Source organism: Scyliorhinus torazame, chromosome 6 (assembly GCF_047496885.1).
Source record: "Scyliorhinus torazame isolate Kashiwa2021f chromosome 6, sScyTor2.1, whole genome shotgun sequence".
NCBI classification, from domain to species: Eukaryota; Metazoa; Chordata; class Chondrichthyes; order Carcharhiniformes; family Scyliorhinidae; genus Scyliorhinus; species Scyliorhinus torazame.
Window position 1 is genome coordinate 263,910,144 of NC_092712.1, and position 22,949 is coordinate 263,933,092.

At 48.9% G+C, this 22,949-nt stretch overlaps 1 protein-coding gene across 2 annotated transcripts in view; it reads right to left on the reverse strand.

Annotated features, from left to right (window-relative positions):
• Nucleotides 1-22,949, reverse strand: part of ripor2 (RHO family interacting cell polarization regulator 2) — a 399,549-nt gene that overhangs the window by 335,073 nt on the left and 41,527 nt on the right. The gene's annotated exons all lie outside the window — the stretch shown is intronic.

The window sequence follows — 22,949 nt, forward strand, 5'->3', positions numbered from 1 at the left end:
ACTGGCACCATTCAACCCCCAGGCCATTTACCCAGAGGCTGTATGGGTACAATAAGGATACCTATTGCTTTCAGGCCTCCTATTGTTCTTCCAGCCTCGTGAGCCCGCCTGCCTTGCATAATTGGAGGCGTGCCTGCTCTCTGGCCACTAATTGGCCAATTCTGGTCAAACCACTGACAGATGACTGTCCCACACAGTGTGGGGTCCTGACCTTCAGTAGACTCGGATGTTAGGGTCTTGAGGCCCAGGCAGGTTTGGCGGGAGGGAGGGGTGTTGGTGGTGGTGGGTTAAAATCCTGCCCTTAAAGTTCATTGTCTCATACCACTTTGTGAAGGACCTTGGGATGTCTCCTTAACTTACAGGTGCTTTATAAATGCATATGTAATTTGCTGTCTCAGTCTATACAGCCTGCCATGTAGGTGAACAATATTCCATTCTGCACCTTGGGGTGTACTAAATTGCTTTGGCACAATGAATGCCCGAATATTTAAATTTGAAGGATCTGGGATCGCGTGCAGATGTCAACTTCTCCCCACCTTGCGATTCTGCATCCGGCTGCTGAAAGGTGCCCTGGCACAGGACCCCATTTGACACCACTTCAGGACGCCAGTCAGGACGGATGTTTAGGGGTTTTAAATGAGGATTCATTGGTGTAGGAGTGAGTGGAAAGTTGGCATGGCGTTTTTATGGTTAACATGACCTTTGGGATTTAGCTACTCAACTAAGATCATACCAAAATAGCAGAGTTTTGTCAGGCTTATGTCAGCGTAATTTCACTCTTGAGTATCAGGCCTGAAAGTTAGAAAAGGTATTAAAATATTCTACATGTGGAGATTTAAAGCACCTTATTGTTCACAGACTTTTTTAAAAAATGTAATCCTGGGATATTTCAGCCTGATAAAACCTGAACTGTAGTCCTAAATGGACTCTGTTCATTCTCAAATTGCAGGGCTGCCTAATAACACTGAAGACGACACTTGATCCCCACAGTGTTATATATACTCAGATCGTCACACTGCCTTCAGCATCTGACTACCACACAATTAACTGGCACAGCTGCGACATGAACTATCAGGCCTTTACCTGAGGAACTCAACTGTATCAGAATCCATAACAGTTGGGGGGGAACTTGGTTATTCACTGATTTCTAACTGTTTGGGAGAAATTAATCTTTGTGGTCCATTGCACAATATTTCAGACATTTCCGTTGTCAAATGTTTACTGTGCCTGTGATTGAGTTTGGAGCCAGAAATTGTTTAGTTATATTTGCCATTATATATAAATTTATTGAACTCCAAAAAAAAATCAGGCCTTGCAAAGTCAACAGGAATTGATTCCCTTTCTCCCATGTCTCTTCATCTATGTTTATTGGGTGGTGCCTCGCTACCTCTAAACAAACCAAGGTGTATGTACTTCAAATTAGCTTGCAGTTTCTAAAAGGTACATTCATCATAAAGTTCCTGAAATAAAATAAGAAGTTGACTAATGATTGTTGCTTTCAGGATTTTTTAAAAATACAGCTAGCTGCGTATATGAGGCATTCGTTGAGGGGACAAATCATCTGAATATTTTCAATATACATAGTAATGAGGTTATGCACTTTGGAAGGAAGAATGGAGGCATAGACTCTTTTCTAAATGGGAAAATGCTTAGCAGATCAGAAGCATAAAGCAATTTAGGAGTCCTAGTTCAAGATTATCATAAGGTTAACGTGAAGGTTCAGTCGGCAGTCGGGAAGGCAAATGTAATGTTAACATTCATGTCGAGGACACAAGAGTAGGGATGTACTGTTGAGGCTGTACAAGGCATTGGTCAGACCCCATTTGGAGTACTGTGAGCAGTTTGGGACCGTATTTAAGGAAGGATGTGCTGGCCTTGGAAATGATCCAGAGGAGGTTCACAAGAATGATCCCTGGAATAAAGAGCAGTTGAAGACTCTGGGTCTGTACTCATTAGAGTTTAGAAAATGAGGGGGGATCTTATTGAAGCTTACAGGATACTGAGAGGCCTAGATAGAGTGGACGTGGAGAGGATTTTTCCACTAGTAGGAGAAACTAGAACCCGAGGCCACAGCCTCAGACTGAAGGGACGATCCTTTAAAACAAAGATGAGGAGGAATTTCTTCAGCCAGAGGGTGGTGAATCTGTGGAACACTTTGCAGCAGAAGGCTGTGGAGGCCTAGTCACTGAGTGTCTTTAAGACAACGATAGATAGGTTCTTAATTAATAAGGGGATCAGAGGTTATGAGGAGAAGGCAGGAGAATGGGGATGAGAAACATATCAGCCATGATTGAATGGCGGAGCAGGCTTAGTGGGCCGAATGGCCTAATTCTGTTCCTATGTCTTATGGTTTTATGGTCTAAGAAAACATGTGGCCTGTCATAATTTTAGTGGAGGCACCAGAACCTCAATAGCTAAACATGTACAATCAGTTACTGTGTTATAACTCAAAATATTCAGAGCAATTTGTTTTCAAAAGATGGTTGAAAATAAATTAGCCTTCCAGAAGTTCATCATAAGTGTGTGGTAACCCAAGGTCATGTGATCAATGACTTCCAAGGAACTGGGGTACGCAGTCTCTATCATTAATTACTGCATTTTATTTTTAGTCACATACTCGTGCATCAATGAACAATAATCTGTGGAACATACCAAACGCATCAAAACTGCAGCTTAATAATGAATGCATTGCACCAAATCATCAAACAACTGTGTTATATAGTAATTAGTTCACAATACATACAATAAAATTTGTACATTGTGCTCAGTTCACGATGGATATTTTAACTGATGAATTGATATATTCGATAATGCAGCAGTGATTCTGTTAATCTGCGTGTTATTATATAAGAAAGGCCAGGGATAGGAAGTGTTCCAAAAAAAAAAGCATGTGCTACTCCTTCAGGCACCATGCCCTAAGAGGGTGTTGGCTACCATGGTCTTCCATTGGATTGGCCCATGATTATGTATGGCAAAGAACTGCAGTGGTTTGCCATTGCCTTCTGCAGCCTGGCTGACTAGGAAACGCTCCCGTTCTTACCGCGTGGCATCAGGAGGATTGGAAGGATTTACTGGTTGACAATCAACCCCTTTGGTCACGTTATGAACTCCCCTTCTGTGGTGATTTGTGGTGCTTGTCCCTTTAAGGGCAACACAGCGGAGTAAGAGTCACATGGCCTGTGCAGCCAATCAGGACTCGAGTGTGGAATCACCCAGAAGGAGAGAAGCTTCTGAGAAAAGAGAGACATGTGGCCAGTCATAAGGCTGCTGTTTTAAAAAAAATTAATAATTGCATTTTGTTTCTGAAGAAGTCTGCAATGTTCATCTTTACACCTTCCTTTTCCTTGGACAGGTAGCAAGCTTGAGGGGCGCCACTTTGCTTCAATTATGCTCTGATTTAAGGATTTAAAGGTTGAGACTCAAAGAACAAAGAACAAAGAAATGTACAGCACAGGAACAGGCCCTTCGGCCCTCCAAGCACGTGCAGACCATGCTGCCCTTCTACACTACAATCTTCTACACTTCCTGGGTCCATATCCCTCTATTCCCATCCTATTCATGTATTTGTCAAGATGCTCCTTAAATGTCACTATCGTCCCTGCTTCCACCACCTCCTCTGGTAGCGAGTTCCAGGCACCCACTACCCTCTGTGTAAAAAAACTTGCCTCGTACATCTACTCTAAACCTTGCCCCTCTCACCTTAAACCTATGCCCCCTAGTAATTGACCCCTCTAACCTGGGGAAAAGCCTCTGACTATCCACTCTGTCTATGCCTCTCATAATTTTGTAGACCTCTATCAGGTCGCCCCTCAACCTCCGTCATTCCAGTGAGAACAAACAGAGTTTATTCAACCGCTCCTCATAGCTATTGCCCTCCATACCAGGCAACATTCTGGTAAATCTCTTCTGCACCCTCTCTAAAGCCTCCACATCCTTCTGGTAGTGTGGCGACCAGAATTGAACACTGTACTCCAAGTGTGGCCTAACTAAGGTTCTATACAGCTGCAACATGACTTGCCAATTCTTACACTCAATGCCCCGGCCAATGAAGGCAAGCATGCCGTATTCCTTCTTGACTACCTTCTCCACCTGTGTTGCCCCTTTCAGTGACCTGTGGACCTGTACTCCTAGATCTCTCTGACTTTCAATACTCTTGAGGGTTCTACCATTCACTGTATATTCCCTACCTGCATTAGACCTTCCAAAATGCATTACCTCACATTTGTCCGGATTAAACTCCATCTGCCATCTCTCCGCCCAAGTATCCAAACAATCTAAATCCTGATGTATCCTCTGACAGTCCTCATCGCTATCCGCAATTCCACCAACCTTTGTGTCGTCTGCAAACTTACTAATCAACATGTCAGCTGAGTTAAGAACACACCTTCCTTGGCCATCAAATCCTGGGATGCGACTCAAACCCTCAGCTTTTGGCTCAGAGGCAGGAACGTTATCCACTGCGTCACAACATCTCCCATGGTGGCTATACTTCGAGAGTAATTAAATGACTGCGGAATGCTTCATAATGCCCTTAGGATGTCAATGGATCATGTACGTGCAAATTATTTAGTTTATGTGAAAGAAAATGATAATGCTACAATACAGTACAATTAAAATGTTACCAGTAAAATCATCAGTGGTTGTGAAATAGATGGACTCAATGGTCCAATTTTTTTTTTAAAAGGAAACTATCCGAAAGAGGAACTAGAACTAATGCTCCAGAGACCTGTTTGAGGCTGGTGCTTGCAAACAGCTGTGGCACAGATAGCTAGCCATAGAGAATACTCTCTAACCATTCGATTCCCCGTTCAATTATAATGCGAATAAACAATTCAACTGGAATTTTAAAATAATCCCAACCCGCACAGCTGAGCCCAAGGGAAATGCACAGGGATTAAGTTTAATAACCTCTGGGCAGCACGGTAGCACAGTGGTTAGTACTGTTGCTTCACAGCGCCAGGGTCCCTGGTTCGATTCCCAGCTTGGGTCACTGTCTGTGCGGAGTCTGCACGTTCTCCCCGTGCCCGCGTGTGTTTCCTCCGGGTGATCCGGATTCCTCCCACATTCCAAAGACGTGCAGGTTAGGTGAATTGGACATTCTGAATTCTCCCTCCGAACAGGTGCCGGAATGTGGTGACTAGGGGATTTTCACAGTAACTTCATTGCAGGGTTAATGTAAGCTGACTTGTGACAATAAAGATTATTATTATTATAAAAGTGTGCAGGGATCATTATGCACGATTCATCTGTGTCCATTGATTAAGTTTAGGCATAACATCAGATTTGTGCTATCTGTTCATTTTTATGATGGATACGTCCAACCAGCTTTATCTGCACTCTTATTTGGCTGTAATCATCAGCACTGGCCTTAAGTCACAAGTGTCTGCCATTACTTAAAGGCAGCTTCCATATCTTAAGGAGGAGGTACATTGTGGTTGAAAATGATGAAAGTATTTTCACAAGTCTGCCACGGATGATTCAATAATGGCGGACTACAGTAAAAGCATGCAACAAGGGGAAACAGAGGAAAGGCGTCCTGTATCCACTGGAGAGCAGAGGCCTTCCAAACACAGGCTCAGGAAGCAGTAGAATAAGTGGTAGCCTGGATCAATGACAGGAGTGTAGCTGTTTAGAACCTGGATTCTGTTCAGGAAGAAGTTTAATGATCTCACACGAGTTGTCAATGTCAGTGTCTTTCCGAAGGTCAAATCCTACAAACTGCAGCACTGGCTGCTGCTCAATAAACTATACTCCCATCGTCCACCAACCTACAATCTAATCAGGATTCAACCTCACCATTCATATGCTCTATCTCACCCTCGAACTAAGCACTGATGCAGTCCTCGCACCCATATCTGACAGTTCACACACTGAGGGCGCGTGCCAATGGCCACGCTGCGCTGGAAAAGCAGCTCGCCGGGTCGCAGTGCGGTCGATAAAAGCCGGGAGACCCCGCTCCTGGGATCTACCCGGCTTGCAACGCCTCGCAAGGTCCAAGCAATCTCGTGTGACGTTGCGATGTAAATCCCGCCATAGTGGGCGGGCTCACTTTTTGGCAAATCCGCATATTAGAGCTAGCCAGCCTCCCTCTAATGTGCAGATTCCCAAGTTACCTGAGGCTTTGGGATTCATCCCTTTGCCTCGGAGACCTTGGGAGAGCGCTGTTCAGCACTGGTCCCACAAACGGGGACGAGGCAGGATGGCAAGCATAGGGATCCCTCAGGGGATCAGAGGCCCAAGCTGCATGTCCTTTGGGTAGGGTGGTGCCCTGGCACAGATGATGCCATCTGGCCACCCTGGCAGTGCCAGCCTGGTACCTTGGTGGTGCCAGCCTGGTACTGCCAAGGTGCCAGGTGACACTGCCAGCTGGTATGGGTACTGCCAAGCTGGCATTTTGGGCGTGATTGGGCTGGGGGTGCCCTGGAGGGTATTTGGGAGGGGGGCTGGGACCCTCCCATAGTGCATTCGGGCTGCATGGAGGGAGGTCAGGGATCATTTGGGGGGGCTAGGAGATCAGGACACCATTTTTACATGTTTCCAGGCTAAATGAGCTCGCTCGGGGACTTTGTTCCCTTTTGGGAGAATCGCGCCCTGATAATTATTGTGCAACAGTTAGTGGCACACTGATCTATTTCTTGTCGGAAATGGTGTCAGATAACAGGAAGCAACAAGAAGGAACTTGAGTTGCTGTGCATTTTAACTGCTAAGGAATAGACACAGCTTTTTTTTTAAATGTAAATATAAATTTAGAGTATCCAATTCATTTTATCCAATTAAGGGGCAATTTAGTGTGGCCAATCCACCTAGCCTGCACGTCTTTGGGTTGTGGGGGCGAAACCCACGCAAACACGGGGAGAATGTGCAAACTCCACACGGACAGTGACCCAGGGCCGGGATCGAACCTGGACCTCGGCGGCGTGAGGCAGCAGTTCAGGAATATGCAAAGCTGGCTGTTATGAGAAGGGACATCGCTGAGATCATGGATTTCAACGGAGCCAAAGCAATGCAGAATGTAAGAACGTGAGAACAGAAGAAATAAGGGCAGGAGAAGACTACGGGGCCCATCAAGCCTTCTCTGTCATTCAATGCGATCATGGCTGATCTTGACCTCTATCTTCACTTTCCCTCATGCTCCCTTTGATTTCCCAAGAGACTAATAGTCTCTCTATCTCCGCTGTAAATATATTGAATGATGGAATCATCCACAACACTTTGAGGTAGAGAAATCAAAAGATTCACAAACCTTTGAGTGAATAAATGTTTGCCCATCCTAAATGACCTATACGTTTTCCATAAACTGCATTCCCCAGGTTTTAGGTTCCCCAGCCAGGGAAATAACCACTCAGTCCCTACCCTGTCAAGCCCTTTCAGTATCTTTTGTTGTTTTGATGACATCGCCTCTGAATTCTTCTAAACTCCAGAGAATAGAGACCCAGTTTACTCAGCTTCTCAACCAAGGACAACTCTCTCATCCCTTAGGACATATAATTCCATCTGCCACCTTGTTACCCACTCACAACTTGTCTCTATCTCTTTTCAATCTCTTTTCAGTCTCTTTGGGTCCTCAAGCTACCTAGCTTTGTATTTTGTCAGCAGACTTAGATATATAACTCTCTCTCAACATCGAAACCATTAATACAGATTGTACGTCATTGAGGCCCCAACGTCGATCCTTCCGGCACTCCAGTAGCCATAGGCTGCCATCTTAAAAATGCCCTATTTATTCCTACTCTGTGCTTCCTGTCCATTCTTCTATCCATGCTAACATATCACTTCCACACCCCCTCTCCCCTACTAACTCATTGAGCCTTATCTTCTGTATTATTCTTTTGTGTGACATCTTATCAAATGTTTTTTGGAAACGCAGGTGTACTGCATCCCCTTTATCCACCTTACTAGTTACATCTTTGAAAACTCTAATAAATTTGTCAAACAGGATTTCCCCTTTGTAAAATCATGATTCTGTCTGATCATAGTATGCTTTTCTTTTTTTTTAAATAAAATTTAAGAGTGCCCAATTCATTTTTTCCAATTAAGGGGCAATGTAGCGTGGCCAATCCACCTACTCTGCACATCTTTGGGTTGTGGGGGCAAAACCCAAGCAAACACAAGGAGAATGTGCAAACTCCACACGGACAGTGACCCAGAGTCGGGATCGAACCTGGGATCTTGACGCCCTGAGGCAATAATGCTATCCACGGAGCTGCCGTGCAGTCCTGTATGCTTTTCTAAGTGAATTGTTAAGACTTCCTTAATAATAGATTCCAGTACCGTCCTGATGGCTGATGTCAGACTAACTGGCCAATAGTACCCTGCTTCCTCTCTCCTTCTTTTCTTGAATAGTGGTCTTGTATTCGATAACTTCTGATCTGCTGGGAACATTCCCAAATCTAAGGAATTTCGGAAAATCATAGCCAGCCCATCCACTTCTGCAGCTCTCTCTTTTAGAACCCTAGGATGTAGGCCATCACGTCCTGGGGATCTGGTAGGTTTTAAACCCTTGAGTTGCTCCATTACTCTTGCTTCACTGATATTAATTACCTTAATTTCCTCATTCTCCTTTGACCCTAGGTTCACCTCTATTTCTGATATGCAACTTATGACTTCTGCTGTAAGGCAAACACAAAATATTTTTCAATACCTCTGCCGCTGTCTCATTCCCCTTGATAAAGTCATCCGTTTCTGCTTCTAAGGGACTGTCACGATCCCATTTGATGTTACTACTGTCATGATATTCAAACACATCACAACACACACATCATGATAGACAGACCAACAGACCAATTAGCACACATAACACGACAGCCAATCACAGACAAGAGCAGACACAGTATAAGACAAGAAACACAACACCTGCTGGCTAGTCCGTCTGGAGACAGGACAAGGCCAGGACCTCATTAACAAGACACTCACACTGTCACCACGTGCTGAGTACCAAGTCAGATGTGTAAATAACTAGTTGGAATAAAACTGCGTTGTACCAATCGCAACCGTGTTGGTTCGTCTGTACCTCAGAGCACCCAACACCACAACTACTGGACGGGAAGACCCCAGAATGAAATCCTGACTCAAAAGATCGTACTTTTACTTTTTTTTAGAAAACTCAGAGGAACAGAGTCATAGGACTGCCAGGTACTTTTTAACAACAAGGAAAAATGTTATTAAACATGAAAAATGCTATTATAATACAATGCTCCTTCACACCCCTTAGCTTCACAAATGTACTCCGATTTCAAGGGCAACACCCCACTCTGAAACCAAATGGTAGATCCCATTCAATCAATCTTTTGTGGATTTCTTTTGAAATTCCCTCCAATGATTGTCACATGAATGTTTCCAAACCCCACTCTGAGAAAAACACGCTTTAAAATCTTTTTACAAATGCTTTCCAGCAGCAGTCATCATCGCGAATCCACTTCCAGATTTTACAACTATCCCTTCAAATAAAGCTTCCTCTCCACTGTTTCAATAAGAATTCACCACCAGGTTTTCAACTCTCCTTTCACGATTGCTTTGCCCGGAATACGTTTACACAAAACACCCAAGATCCAGCCATCGATTGCACTACAATTATTTCAATTAACATCTCACCAACTATAGTAATATATCATGAACCTAAGAACCACTTCAAATGTCTTTCTAACTTCTGACTAGCTAATGCCTTTTCAGCTGTCTGCCTCACTGAAGGGTAACTGGTTCTAGCCCCCATAATTTCTGTTGCTTTGACTTCAGGCTTCCTGGAAACTCCTCTTCATTTCTCTAGTTTCCTTAACTAACTGTGCTTTAGATTTCTGGCACTTGTTTTCTGAACCATTACTCAATTGTTTGGCCTTTCTTCTAGAAAATCTGAGAGGTGTTCCCTTTCTATCTGCCTGTCAATAACTGCTATGAATTCAGTTAAAAACAATCACAAAATGCCTTTCTATCCTAAAGGTGCCCCGGGTTGCTAAGCAATCACTCTTTCCTTCTCCAAGCTTTTATTGGTCCTTCACACTGTAAACCTCGCTAAGCGCAATAAAAACACTGTTTGAACTGCCCTAAATCCCCACACATGCAAAGGCCTTTATCTAACAGTAATCTAACTGAGTTTTACTATTTTTGCACATAACCACTAAATTAAACCCACTTACTTCTAACCCTATTTCTAATATTTAACACTACAAATATTTTTTTATTTTTTTTTATAAACTTAGAATACCCAATTCATTTTCTTCCAATTAAGGGCCAATTTAGCATGGCCAACCCACCTGCCCTGCACAACGTTTGGGTTGTGGGGACGAAACCCACACAAGCATGGGGAGAATGTGCAAACTCCACACGGAAAGTGACCCAGAGCCAGGATCGAACCTGGGACCTCGGCGCTGTGACGCAGTAGTGCTATCCCCTGCGCCACCGTGCTGCCCAACATTGCAAATATTGATGACTTAAAACTACCCCGAACCCCTGGTCGGAGTGTAATTTACTTTAGCTACTTTCTTCGTTTGCATATGTTTGAGAAAACTCTTATAGTCTGTTTATATTTTCCTGGCTAGTTTATTCTTGTATGCTCTCTTTTACCTTTTTAATCAATGTTTTTGATGGTCCTTTGCTGATTGCTAAAACATTACCAATCCTCAGACTTACTATTCATACCTATGCAATTGGCTTTGTTTAACTTTAACATTCTTGCTTGTGATTGGAGTATGTCGTTTTCAAACACCATGTGGAATTCAATTGCATTATGATCACTATTTCCCAACGGATGTTTTTACTCAAACATTATTCATTAATCCTGTCATTTTGCACAATACTATGTGCGTGATTCAGCAGACCAAGGTTAAAGTCCGGTTTGGGGTGAGTTTTACAGGGAGTTTCACGGCGGTCCCATCGGTGAGATATTGGCAGGTATTCATCGGCACTTACTGCCAAAAATGAGCCCTATTGAGATTCTCAACATTACTGGCTTCCTCACCATCTGATTCGCCCAACACACACCTCAGCTGCTTGCCGCTAAGGTGGAGCTGCTTTTAAACACACCCTCATCATTCATTCCCAGTCAGCACACAAACATGGCAGAATGTAGACCAGCATTTGGTGTGCAACATTAGTGGACAGGCTTCTGGGGCACACTCTGGTGAGCACCACACAGCTTCTGATGCACATCAGGTGAAGGTAACAATATCCAATGGAGACAGCAGTTGGAGGTCTACTGGATCTGAGTACACATCTGGGTCTTAGCCAGATGCTGAGCCTCTGGACAAGGTTCTCCCAGAGCTGATGCAGATGATCGGACACATCCGTGAGATTCAGGAGGGGGTGTGCAGCGTCTGTAAGGCTGAGTGGAGGAGTCCCAAAGGTTGCAGATACAGGAGATGGTGGCAGCAATGTGTGGCACCGAGACCAAATTGCTAGGGTGATGACCGCAGTGGCAAACCTGGAGCATGACGTCCACGTCTTGAGTGATGGTGTTCAAGGCATAGCTCAGTCTGTGACAACCATGGCTGGGAGCATCGGCATCATGTCCCAGTCACTGAAGGATGTGTCCCAGATGCAGATGGACATTGCTGAAGCATTTCAGAGCATGACCCAGTCACTGAGGACCATCACTGAGGATGTCAGCACCATGGTGCTGACAATGGGGAGCTCCAGGATTGGTAGTGCCAGATGACTCCGAGGCCTCTGGAGATCACTCCAGCTACCCCTCGTTCCCCTAGACTCTGATGGGGAAGGGAGGCACCATCAGGGAGGAGAGAGCTGGCGGCCAACACAGGGCCTGACACCAAGGAGACTACGGCGGTCTCCAGTTCTTATGAATCCCCACTCCTGACATTGGCGCATCTCAAGGGCAGTGGGCAAAACAGGGTGGCATGGTGACACCGGTGAGTTGGCCGGGGGACCCCCCCGACCCCCCCATGCCCCCGCCCCCCTGGCTCCAGACCCTCCAGCGGACATCCGCCAATGGCATCAAAGGCCACAGAGCATGGAAAGCAGCAGGCTGCCTCCAACCCTGATCTACATCCTGGGGATACACTTAGACATAGCATTAGACCCAGGGAAGATCAAGAAGAGTGAAGACCACTGAATGGGTACTGGTGAGGCCACTATCTGTAGCTTGCGGGAATATAAATCTGTCACAGTAAAATGTTCACCATTAAAACATGTCACACCTCATACATGTGAAGCCTCTGTCATGTTAAGCTACACCACTCTTGCCTGCCCGCACCTCCACCCCTCTGTTGGCCGCCTCCCCACCCCCCCACCCCCCCCCCCCCCCTCCCGCCCCGCCGGCACAGTGGTCCACAATCAAAAGCCCCCGATGCAGACTCTGTTTAGAGAATGGGTGTGAGTGCGCTGTCAGCAGAAAAACAAGAGTCAGACTTAATCAGACACTGAGGAGCACCAGAGCTTTCTTCACAGCGAGTGGTCATCACTCTCCTGCCTTGTATAGTGATCCGCTGACAGGGCCAAAACAGGCCCATCATTCTGGAATGATGTTAAACAGGCCATTAGAGGGAGAAACAGGGTGTTCGTGGAGGTGGCGATGCGATTGGGGGGGGGGGGGGGAAATGGGGAGTGAAATTGTAGGGGGAATGATGGGGAAGGGAGGGAAATGGGAGGCATGGAAATGGGTGGGGTGTTGAGCTGGCGGACAATACCTCATTCTAGGATAATCTGGAGGCGATGAGGGCCTTTCTTGCCGCCATATGTCCTTCAGTCACCGACTCCTCCTCCAGCTCGTCCCCCAGTGCCCCGTGGTCCACCTCATCCTCCTCTTCTGATGAGGCCGCATGCCCTTCCTCCAGCTCCTCCTCCTCCCAGCATGTCACCCCGCTGCTGTGCCAGATTGTGGAGGGCACAGCAGACCACCACAAAGTGGAGACCCTCTGGGGAGTGTACTGCAGTGCACTGCCAGAGCAACCAAGGTATTGGAACTGCAAATTGAGCAGCACGATACACCACTCAATGACAGCACAGGTGGCAACGTGGGCCTTATTGTTTCGGGTCTCCATCTCGGTCTCAGGCCTCCGCACTGGTGTCCTCAGCCATCACCTCAGTGGGCATTCCTTGTCGCCCACGAGCCAATCCCTCTACCTGGGGTGGTCCTCAAAGACCCCGGGTATTTTGAGTGCCCATCATGCACGCTCCCAGGGTAGCGGGCGCACATGTGTATGATTCTGAGCCGGTAGTTGCACAGGATCTGAACATTCAGGGAGTGGCACCCCTTCCTGTTAATAGAGGGCGCTCCCTGATGCAGGGCGACATGCATGCCATCGATGGCTCCTGAACCTAGGGCATCCCAAGGATGGCAGCAAATCCTGCAGCCAAGGCACTTTGGTGGGCCTGGTCCGGATCAAAGTTGATGTCGACTGATGCCCGGGCATACAGAGCATCCATCACCTCATAGATGCACCTGTAGGCGGATGACTGTGAGATATCACACAGGTCCCCACTCGAGCTCTGGAATGACCCGGTGGCGTAAAGGTTTAGGGCTGCAGTGACCTTCACGGACACTGGGAGTGAGTATCCTCCTCCTCCACGGGTGCTGCACTGTCTTCCTGCTGAAAAGCAGTCTTCTGCAGCATATGCTATCTGTCAGCTCATGGAATGACCAACGCCGCCTGTACACCTTTAGCCATCGTTGGCCTCCCCTTCTGGGTGCCTCCTCAGCCTGATGGATGGTCAGGTCTTGAGGGTATGCAGCAGCCTCCTGAACAAGGGATACTGCCTCCAGCCTGAGTTGGCATTGCTGACTTCTATGGCATCTACCCGCCTCAGCTGCCACAAGCAACATGAGGGCAGCCTCTGCGGGATCAACACCAGCAAGCATTGTTTTATCTGGAAGGAATTGGAGAAGGAGAGGGACCGACAGTCAGTTAGGGCTTCCATCCCGGGACCTTTCAATCCCCGGAGTCTCCCCCACCCTTACCATTACTGTCCAACATCTCTCAGAGTGCCATCCAGTGAGCCAGTTGTGCTGGCGAATCTTGCTCTGCACTCCCAGCCACATCAACAGCCCCTAGACCCCAAACCTCTGCCAGGAACATTAGGGAGGTCATGCTCAGCTGTACTACCCTCATCCATAAATGTGCGCTTTGGCTGCGAGAGAGTCCTCCATGATGAAGCCCTGTTCTTTAGTGTTTGATTGCAGCTGCCTCGATGGTGCTGATGCTCCTAGAGTCCAGGTACACTGTTCAGGCATCAAAGCTTTCTGAACATACAGTGCATTAATCATCCTCTGAGACTTGGTATGTGTGCCCTTGAGAGTTCAGGAGTGTGAAGTGTTCTCATAACTAACGAGGCTAATTCCTCATTTGAAATAGCCTTTAGCTGTGAAGCGAGAGGCTGCTCACTGTCAAAGGGAGTGAAATTGACTTGCAGGAGAGAAGCGCAGCAGGGCTCTGTCCTGGAAGTGTTTAGTAGGACAGACAGACTGTAGCTGTGGTCGCTACCCTATGCCACAATGTTTAAAGGTGGCTTGAAGGCCTCGCACACAAAACCCTTCAGTTCCCTCCCGGCCCAGGGATGACCCCGACCTGGAGTGCTTCAAGCCCAATTCTCCTCAAGCAGCCCCCCACCTCCCTCCACCCCCCGAGCACTGAGGCAGCAGATAACAAGATTTAACAATTGTAACTAAATTTAACTCCACTAACTATCTATGTGATTCTGATGTTTCCCTGTTCACAGCACACCCAAGAGAGAGGCAGAGACCCCATGTGGCTGCCCTTTACACCCCTGTTGGTCCAGCCCTCTGGTGATCATGTGGTGCTGCTATCTACCCATTTACCCTTGTGTGCATGCACCTACAGAGATCACCACAGAAGGTGAGCAAGGATAATCCAGGAAATTACAGGTCGGTGAGCCTTACATCAGTGGTAGGGAAATTATTGGAGAGGATTCTTCGAGACAGTATTTACACCCATTTGGAAGCAAGTGGATGTATTAGCGAGAGGCAGCATGGTTTTGTGAAGGGGAGGTCGTGTCTCACTAACTTGATTGAGTTTTTTCAGGAAGAGATGAAGATGATTGATGAAGTTAGGGCAGTGGATGTTGTCTACAAGGACTTCAGTGAGGCCTTTGATAAGGTCGCTCATGGCAAATTGGTATAGAGGTCATACGGGATCAGAGGTGAGCTGGTAAGATGGATGCAGAGCTGGCTCGGTTATAGAAGACAGAGGGTAGAGTGGAAGGGTGTTTTTTCTGAATGGAGGGCTGTGACTAGTGGTGTTCTGCAGGGATCAGCGCAGGGAACATTGCTGTTTGTAGTATATATAAATGATTTGGAGGAAAATATAACTGGTGTGATTAATATGTCTGCGGACGGCACAAAGGTTGGTGTATAGCAGATAGAGATGCGGACTGTCAGAGTATACAGCAGGATATAGATCAGGTGGAGACTTGGACAGAGAGACGGCAGATGGAGTTTAATCCGGACAAATGTGTGGAATCGACAGCCATTTCTTCCACATGAATCTTTGAATCACACCTTCAACTAGCTCAGACTGCAGTTTATCAACTCAAAGCTGAAGTTCCTCGAGATCCAGACACTCACTGCAGATGTATTTGCCATGGATCACACTGGTGTCCACCATCTTCCACATGCTAGAGCTGCAACACTACACCTACCCTGCCATGTTCATTATTTTTCATTTAATTAAATAGTTTTCAAGCTCAGAAATATCATTCAACTGTTATCTGTAGTTATATTAAATAGTTTAACTAGCCCTAGTTAAGCTACAAATTCAAAGCAATACTTTGATCTCTCCAGTTCTATTTAAATTCCTGCCCCTGCTTTGAGGGATTAACATCTTAAAACTCACCAACCAATCACCTAACTGCTCATCTAATTAATGATGTGGAGATGCTGTATTGGACTGGGGTAGGCACAGTAAGCAGTCTTACAACACCACGTTAAAGTCCAACAGGTCTGGTTCGAATCACTAGCTTTCGGAGCACAGCTCCTTCCTGGATTGGATTGGATTTGTTTACTGTCACGTGTACCGAGGTACAGTGAAAAGTATTTTTCTGCGAGCAGCTCAACAGATCATTAAGTACATGAGAAGAAAAGGGAATAAAAGAAAATACATAATAGGGCAACACAACATATACAATGTAACTACATAAGCACTGGCATCGGATGAAGCATACTGGGTGTAGTGTTAATGAAGTCAGTCCATAAGAGGGTCATTTAGGAGTCTAGTGACAGTGGGGAAGAAGCTGTTTTTGAGTCTGTTCGTGCGTGTTCTCAGACTTCTGTATCTCCTTCCCGATGGAAGAAGTTGGAAGAGTGAGTAAGCCGGGTGGGAGGGATCTTTGATTATACTGCCCGCTTTCCCCAGGCAGCGGGAGGTGTAGATGGAGTCAATGGATGGGAGGCGGGTTCTTGTGATGGACTGGGCGGTGTTCACGACTCTCTGAAGTTTCTTGCGGTCCTGGGCCGAGCAGTTGCCATACCAGGCTGTGATGCAGCCTGATAGGATGCTTTCTATGGTGCATCTGTAAAAGTTGGTAAGAGTCAATGTGGACATGCCGAATTTCCTTAGTTTCCTGAGAAAGTATAGGCGCTGTTGTGCTTTCTTGGTGGTAGCGTCGACGTGGGTGGACCAGGACAGATTTTTGGAGATGTGCACCCCTAGGAATTTGAAACTGCTAACCATCTCCACCTCGGCCCCGTTGATGCTGACAGGGGTGTGTACAGATTCACCTGAGGAAGGAGCTGAGCTCCAAAAGCTAGTGATTCGAAACAAACCTGTTGGACTTTAACCTGGTGTTGTAAGACTTCTTATTGCATCTAATTAATATATTTTAACACTCACCAGCTACTAGAGGCTGAGGACAAAGGTACAAAAAGCTATACCTCCTTCCTCCTCTGCACCGAATTCCCAACTTAGCACTTGTACCTCAAACCACTCTGTCCTCTGCTCACTCTGCGTGGTAAGAAAGTCCTGTCTACTTTTATAGAAAGCTGATGACTTGCAGCAAAATTGCAATTGCTAAATCAGCTTCTTCTACAGTGATCACTTTCAGTTGATTGACAGGGAAATGCCACTGCCAGACAGTTTCTGATAACTAGGCGTCTGAATTAACGTGCAGTTTTAATGTTGTAAATCAGAGTCTGAACACTGATTTAAATTATAGCTAGAGAAAAACTAACCTCTCCCAAATTCCCTCGTTAGCATTCATTCCTTGAAGCAATCTGTCCTTGGCTCACTCCGCGCTACCACGTACATTGATGATGAGGATGTTATACTTCAAAAAGACAGTCCATGAAGGATAGAACTGGAGCCAATCTTTACTAACTGTTATATTTATCTACACAGTTACAGATTACAAGCATATACCTCCTAATGCAAAAATCTATTTTAGAATGTGGTTATTTATAGGGATTCAAGTGAGTCATCTCTTCATGCATACCACCACCCATATACAATTACAACTTAAAGACAGAAGGAAATTTGTTAATTCTATATTAAGTAAAATATTTGGAAGGCGGCATGTGGCGCAGTGGTTAGCACTGGGTCTGCGGCGCTGAGGACCTGGGTTCGAATCCCGGCCCTGGGTCACTGTCCATGTGGAGTTCGCACATTCTCCCCATGTCGGCATGGGTTTCACCCCCATAACCCAAAGATGTGCAGGTTAGGTGGATTGGCCACATAAATTGCCCCTGAATTGGAAAAAAATAATTGGGTACTAAACTATTTGTGTTAACATGTGCAACCAAAATTTCAAAACTAATTAAATAGGAAAGCTTCATATTCTTGATAAAGCACATTACACAATGGTTAGCACTGCTGCCTCACAGCACCATGCGCCCAGTTTCAATTCTGGCCTTGGATGACTGTATGGAATTTACACTTTCTCCCCATGCCTGGATGGGTTTCTTCAGGATGCTCCGATTTTCTCCCACAGTGCAAAGATGTCCAGGTTAGGTGGGTTGACCATGCTAAATTGTCCCTTAGTATTCAAAGTTGTGCAGGTTAGGTGGGATTAAAGGGATCGGGCAGGGGAGTGGGCATAGGTAAGGTGCTCTTTCAGAGGGTTGGTCCAGTCTCGATGGGTCAAAGACCTCCTTCTGCACTGTCGGAATTCTATGTTCTATTACACCAGCCATGCTGTTATTCTGATACATAACAGATATACATATATATAATGGAAGATACAGGGATGGAGCTGAGGCCATCCGAGATCTTCACACATTTCTGTCCATCTCTAGACTGACTCTAGATTTGGGTGAGGTGCCTTCTTATATCACTATGTGAGCGGTACTGTACTCAGTCCCCCGTTAACCCTGTATGTACCAGATCCAATTACAAAAACGTCCCCCAAGTCCTTATCCCATGGATATAGAGTTAATACAGGTGCAATTCCGGTGTTGGGTGACTGTCTGTGTGAGTTTGCACTTTCTCCCCATGTCTGCGTGGTTTTCCTCCGGGTGCTCCAGTTTCCTCCTCAATCCAAAGATATGCAGGTCAGGTGGATTGGCCATGCTGAATTGCTCCTTGGGGAACGGGGATGTGCAGGTTAGATGGCCCAACGGGGATAGGGCGGTGGAGTAGGCCGCGTTAGGGTGCTCCTTCAGAGTGGCAGTGCAGACTTGATGGGCCAAATGGCCTCCTTCTGCACTGAAGGAATTCTATGATTCTATTGTGAGACACCCTCCTCTAGGACCCTGAACACTTCCTTGTACATGCATCTCTCTTTGTAAAACAATTAGAAAGTTGATGACTTGCATCCACCCATTCGATTTTTGAGATTTCTTTTCGCTCCAACATTTGGTTCAAGTGAGCTTCAGCACTCCCCTTATACAGCACTTAAGATAATTGAAAAATAGAATCCCATATCCACAGCACCCATAAAGCATGCTGTCTCAGCATTAAAAGTACTTGCAACAATTATTTTTATTTTCTTAGCGTCCCATTTCACCCAGAAGAAATTGTGGCCCTGATTTTAAAGTGGTGAATTTTGAGACGTTTGCTGTTGTTGCTTTGCAGGTCCCTAAGGAAGTCCCAACCTGCGTACAAGCTCGGTATTTACCCAGGAAGTTGCAAATTCCAATTGGCAGAATCATGCTGCCCGATTGCTTCCCAGAATGTCTCTGACATTGATCTTGGTCGGAGACTGGGCTTTATGAATACCCTCTGAATGGCCACTTAAGGGTAGATTCCTGCCCGTATCAATTTTGAAATGTGTGTGAGGAGTTCAGGGGTAGGGGGAAAGCCCCAAAGATCATACTGCTCAAGCCTCGGGGGGGGGGGGGGGGGGGGGGGGGGGGGGCGTAGCTTCCTTCAAAGGCCCCCTTTCTCTATCTGGCAACACCTACCCCCAGGGGTGCTTACTCTAACTCTTCATCTCTCCATCAAGACCCCCACCCTTCTTTCCTTTGCCCCGGCCTCACCTCCTCTCCCTGCCATGAGACCACCCAAATATACCTCGGCTGGGTCTTATAATCTGAAGGCTGCTTCTGGTCACTTCTGGTGCTTCTGGGATGGCAGGGCTACTGACCAATCAGGCAACTCTCCAAGATGCGACTTCCTTCTAAGTGAGGGGTGGAGTCCCGTTTCCAGGTAACTTATGCTCCTAAATTACTTGTGGGGCTGCTGTTACTGATAGCAATCTGGGGCGAAATTCTCCATTATCGGCGGAAAGTCCGCCGATCGGCGCAAAAAACGGCGCAAATCCCACTTGCGTCACGTCATAAAAATGGGCCGATAGTCTGCGGCCCGAAATGGGCTAGCAGCGACGTTACGGGATCCGCGCTTGCGCAGTGGTTCACCTCGTGCAGCGTCATACGCGCTGCACGGCGTGACGGCTCATAAGGCCGCGCAGCTCCCCCCCACCCGACCGGAACAGCCGACCGCAACGCCCGACTTGATGGCTGGCCGTCGCTCAGCCCCGAGGTTCGAGTCACGCGACGTGGAGGCGCTCCTGGACGCGGTGGAGCAGAGGAGGGACGCCCTGTATCCCGGGCACGGCCGCAGAGTTGCCCCACGCCACAGCCGGCGTCTGTGGAGGGAGGTGGCAGAGGCCGTCACCGCTGTGGCCCTAACACCACGGACAGGCACCCAGTGCCACAAGAAGGTGAACAACCTCGTCAGAGCAGGCAAGGTGAGCCTCCCCATATCCCCCATATCCCCCCTCCCCCAAATCCCCCCCTCCCCCATATCCCCCCTCCCCCATATCCCCCCCTCCCCCATATCCCCCATATCCCCCCTCCCCCATATCCCCCATATCCCCCCTCCCCCATATCCCCCCCTGCCCCATATCCCCCATATCCCCCCCTCCCCCATATCCCCCCCTCCCCCATATCCCCAAGTGAATCCAGCCCTAACCTTAACCTCTGCAATGCACGCGCAACCGATGGCGTGCATTCATATACCTGCCTAACACTGTTGCCTTTTACCCCTGCCACCCCCCCCCCCCTCCCCCCAGGAGAAGCGCGCACACAACAATAGGGAGCATGTGAGGACTGGAGGAGGGCCCGCTGATGAGAGGCCACTGACCGTACACGAGGAAAGGGCCCTGGAACTGGCTGGCGGACCTGAGGACCGGGAGGTTGCTGATGCAGAGGTCGGGGCCCCACGAGCAAGTGAGCCACCAACAGCCCGTCCCCATATCCCCCCTCCCCTATATCCCCCTCCCCCGTATCACCTGATCACTGCCTGATGTCTAACCATGCATGCTTCATTGTGTATCGCAGGACCAAACGTCCAGGCACCCATCCCCGCAGATGCAGACCGCCCGCAGGATGCCCCTCGGAGACCACAGGAGACGGAGAGACCCGAACCCTCCAGCATGCGACGCCCGCAGGATGCCCCTCGGAGACCACGGGAGACGGAGAGACCCGGACCCTCCAGCATGCGACGCCCGCAGGATGCCCCTCGCACACCATGGGAGACGGAGAGACCTGGAGCAACAGGGAGACGACACCCCCGTCACGTGCGGGAGCGACCACCCAGCGATGAGGGGGGCAGCCACAGGCACCCGTCACATCCGAGCCAGGACACCACTATCCAGGACAGCACTATCCAGGACACCACTACCCGGGACACCACTACCCAGGACACCCCTACCCGGGACACCACTACCCGGGACAGCACTACCCGGGACAGCACTACCCGGGACAGCACTACCCAGGACACCCCTACCCGGGAAGACGAAATACCGGAGAGTGACCGGAGTGGATGGGTGGAGACGAACCCCCACCCCAAAGTGCCATGGACTCAGAGTGGGACGAAGAGCACGACACAACGCCACTGCTGTCACCAACACCCTCCACCATCGCAGAAACACTCACCACGGTTGGGCACTTTAGTGATGAGGCGTCTGGTACACTCACTGGTGCGCACAACACAGCCGTCCCGGTACAGCAGGTGGAGGTAGGAGCAGCAGAGGGACCGGGCGGTCGGAGGGCAGCCCAGGCCAAGCGAACATCTGCCGCCCAGATGGATCCCGGGTTCCTGCAGTTACCACACCCACACATAGATCCGATGCAACCACCGACACGGAGACGAGCGAATAGGGTGACGGGTGGCTTGCGGCGGCTGCGGTCGCAGGTGGAGGAGTCCACCCGCGTCCAGGAGCTGGGAGTGGTCCCGGTCATGCGTGCCACCCAGGCTGACACCGCACGGGTGGCGTCCGCGGTGGAGGCAATGGGTGCGACGGTGTCAGACATGGGGAACGGTTTGCGAGGCCTGGGGCCTTCCGTGCAGGCGGCGTCTGTGGCCCAGGAAATGGCTGCCCTCTCACAGGAGGCCATGAGCCAGTGCCAGAGCCAGATGGCAGAGGCGCTCAACGCCATAACCCAGTCTCAGCAGGCCATGGCCCAGTCTCAGCAGGCCATGGCCCAGTCTCAGCAGGCCATAGCCCAGTCTCTGCAGGCCATGGCCCAGTCTCTGCAGGCCATGGCCCAGTCTCAGCAGGCCATCGCTGAGGGCATCGGCGCCAGTGGCCATGTGCGAGCTGGCGTCGCACTGTCGCAGACAGGGTTCGACAACCCCCTGGGCTCCGTGGCTGCAAACCTGCAGTCCCCTGTCGATACCAGCACGGGCCTCCAGGACTGGTCGGATGGCCAGTCCGTTCGCATCCCCCACCCATGTAGAGGCCTGGGGGCCATCGGGCACCCCGAGGGAGGAGGAGGTGGTGTGGTCCGTCCCGGCTCCCTCTGTAGGGGAGGTCCCGGTACACCGCGACACCTCGGACTCCCCCCCTTCCGTCCCAGGTGCATCGGGTGGGCAACGGGCAGGACAGGCTGGCAGCTCGCCATCCCAGTCGCCGGGGCCGCAGCCTGGCCCATCTAGGCCAGGACGCCCCAGGAAACGGCCGCCAAAGGGATCCAGTGTCAGAGGGCAGGAATCACAGGAGTCCACCTCCAGTTCTGCTGTACCGTCTGGGGAACCACGTAGACGTAGTCAAAGGGCCCGTAAGGCCAAACAATTAGACACTGAGTAAGTTGGCACGGGTGCAGGGCACAGATGAGTTTTAGGGGCTAGGGCACGTGCATGAACTCCTTTGGTTATTAAAGTCAATGTTACACCTACCGAAGCTGCCTTTGTGCTCTGTCCAAAGTGTGCGGGGGTGTCATGTACGTTGAGCGCAAGTGTGTGTGTGAGGGGTGGTCTTACCTCAGCCCCAGGTGAGTCTGTCCCCTTCCCCCTGGGCCGCCATCAACATCCCCCGGGCAGAGGACGGGACCGTGCGCTGCAGTGTCACAGCCGCATGCAGGGATGGTCCGGGTGGATGGTGGTACTGTGGCCATGGGTCAGACATAGTTCAACGATGTAGAGCCAGGAGCTCATCGGAGGCGGGTTGTCATCATTCTCCATGGCCTGCGATAGACACGCGTCCACCCGCAACTGGGTGAGCCCGGCCCGTTGTGCCGCCGGTGGATCGGCAATTGGGGGTGGGGGGGTGGTGTGCATGCGGGTGGGGTGTGTGGGGTTGGGGAGGGGGGTGAGGGTGCTGGGTGGGTGGAT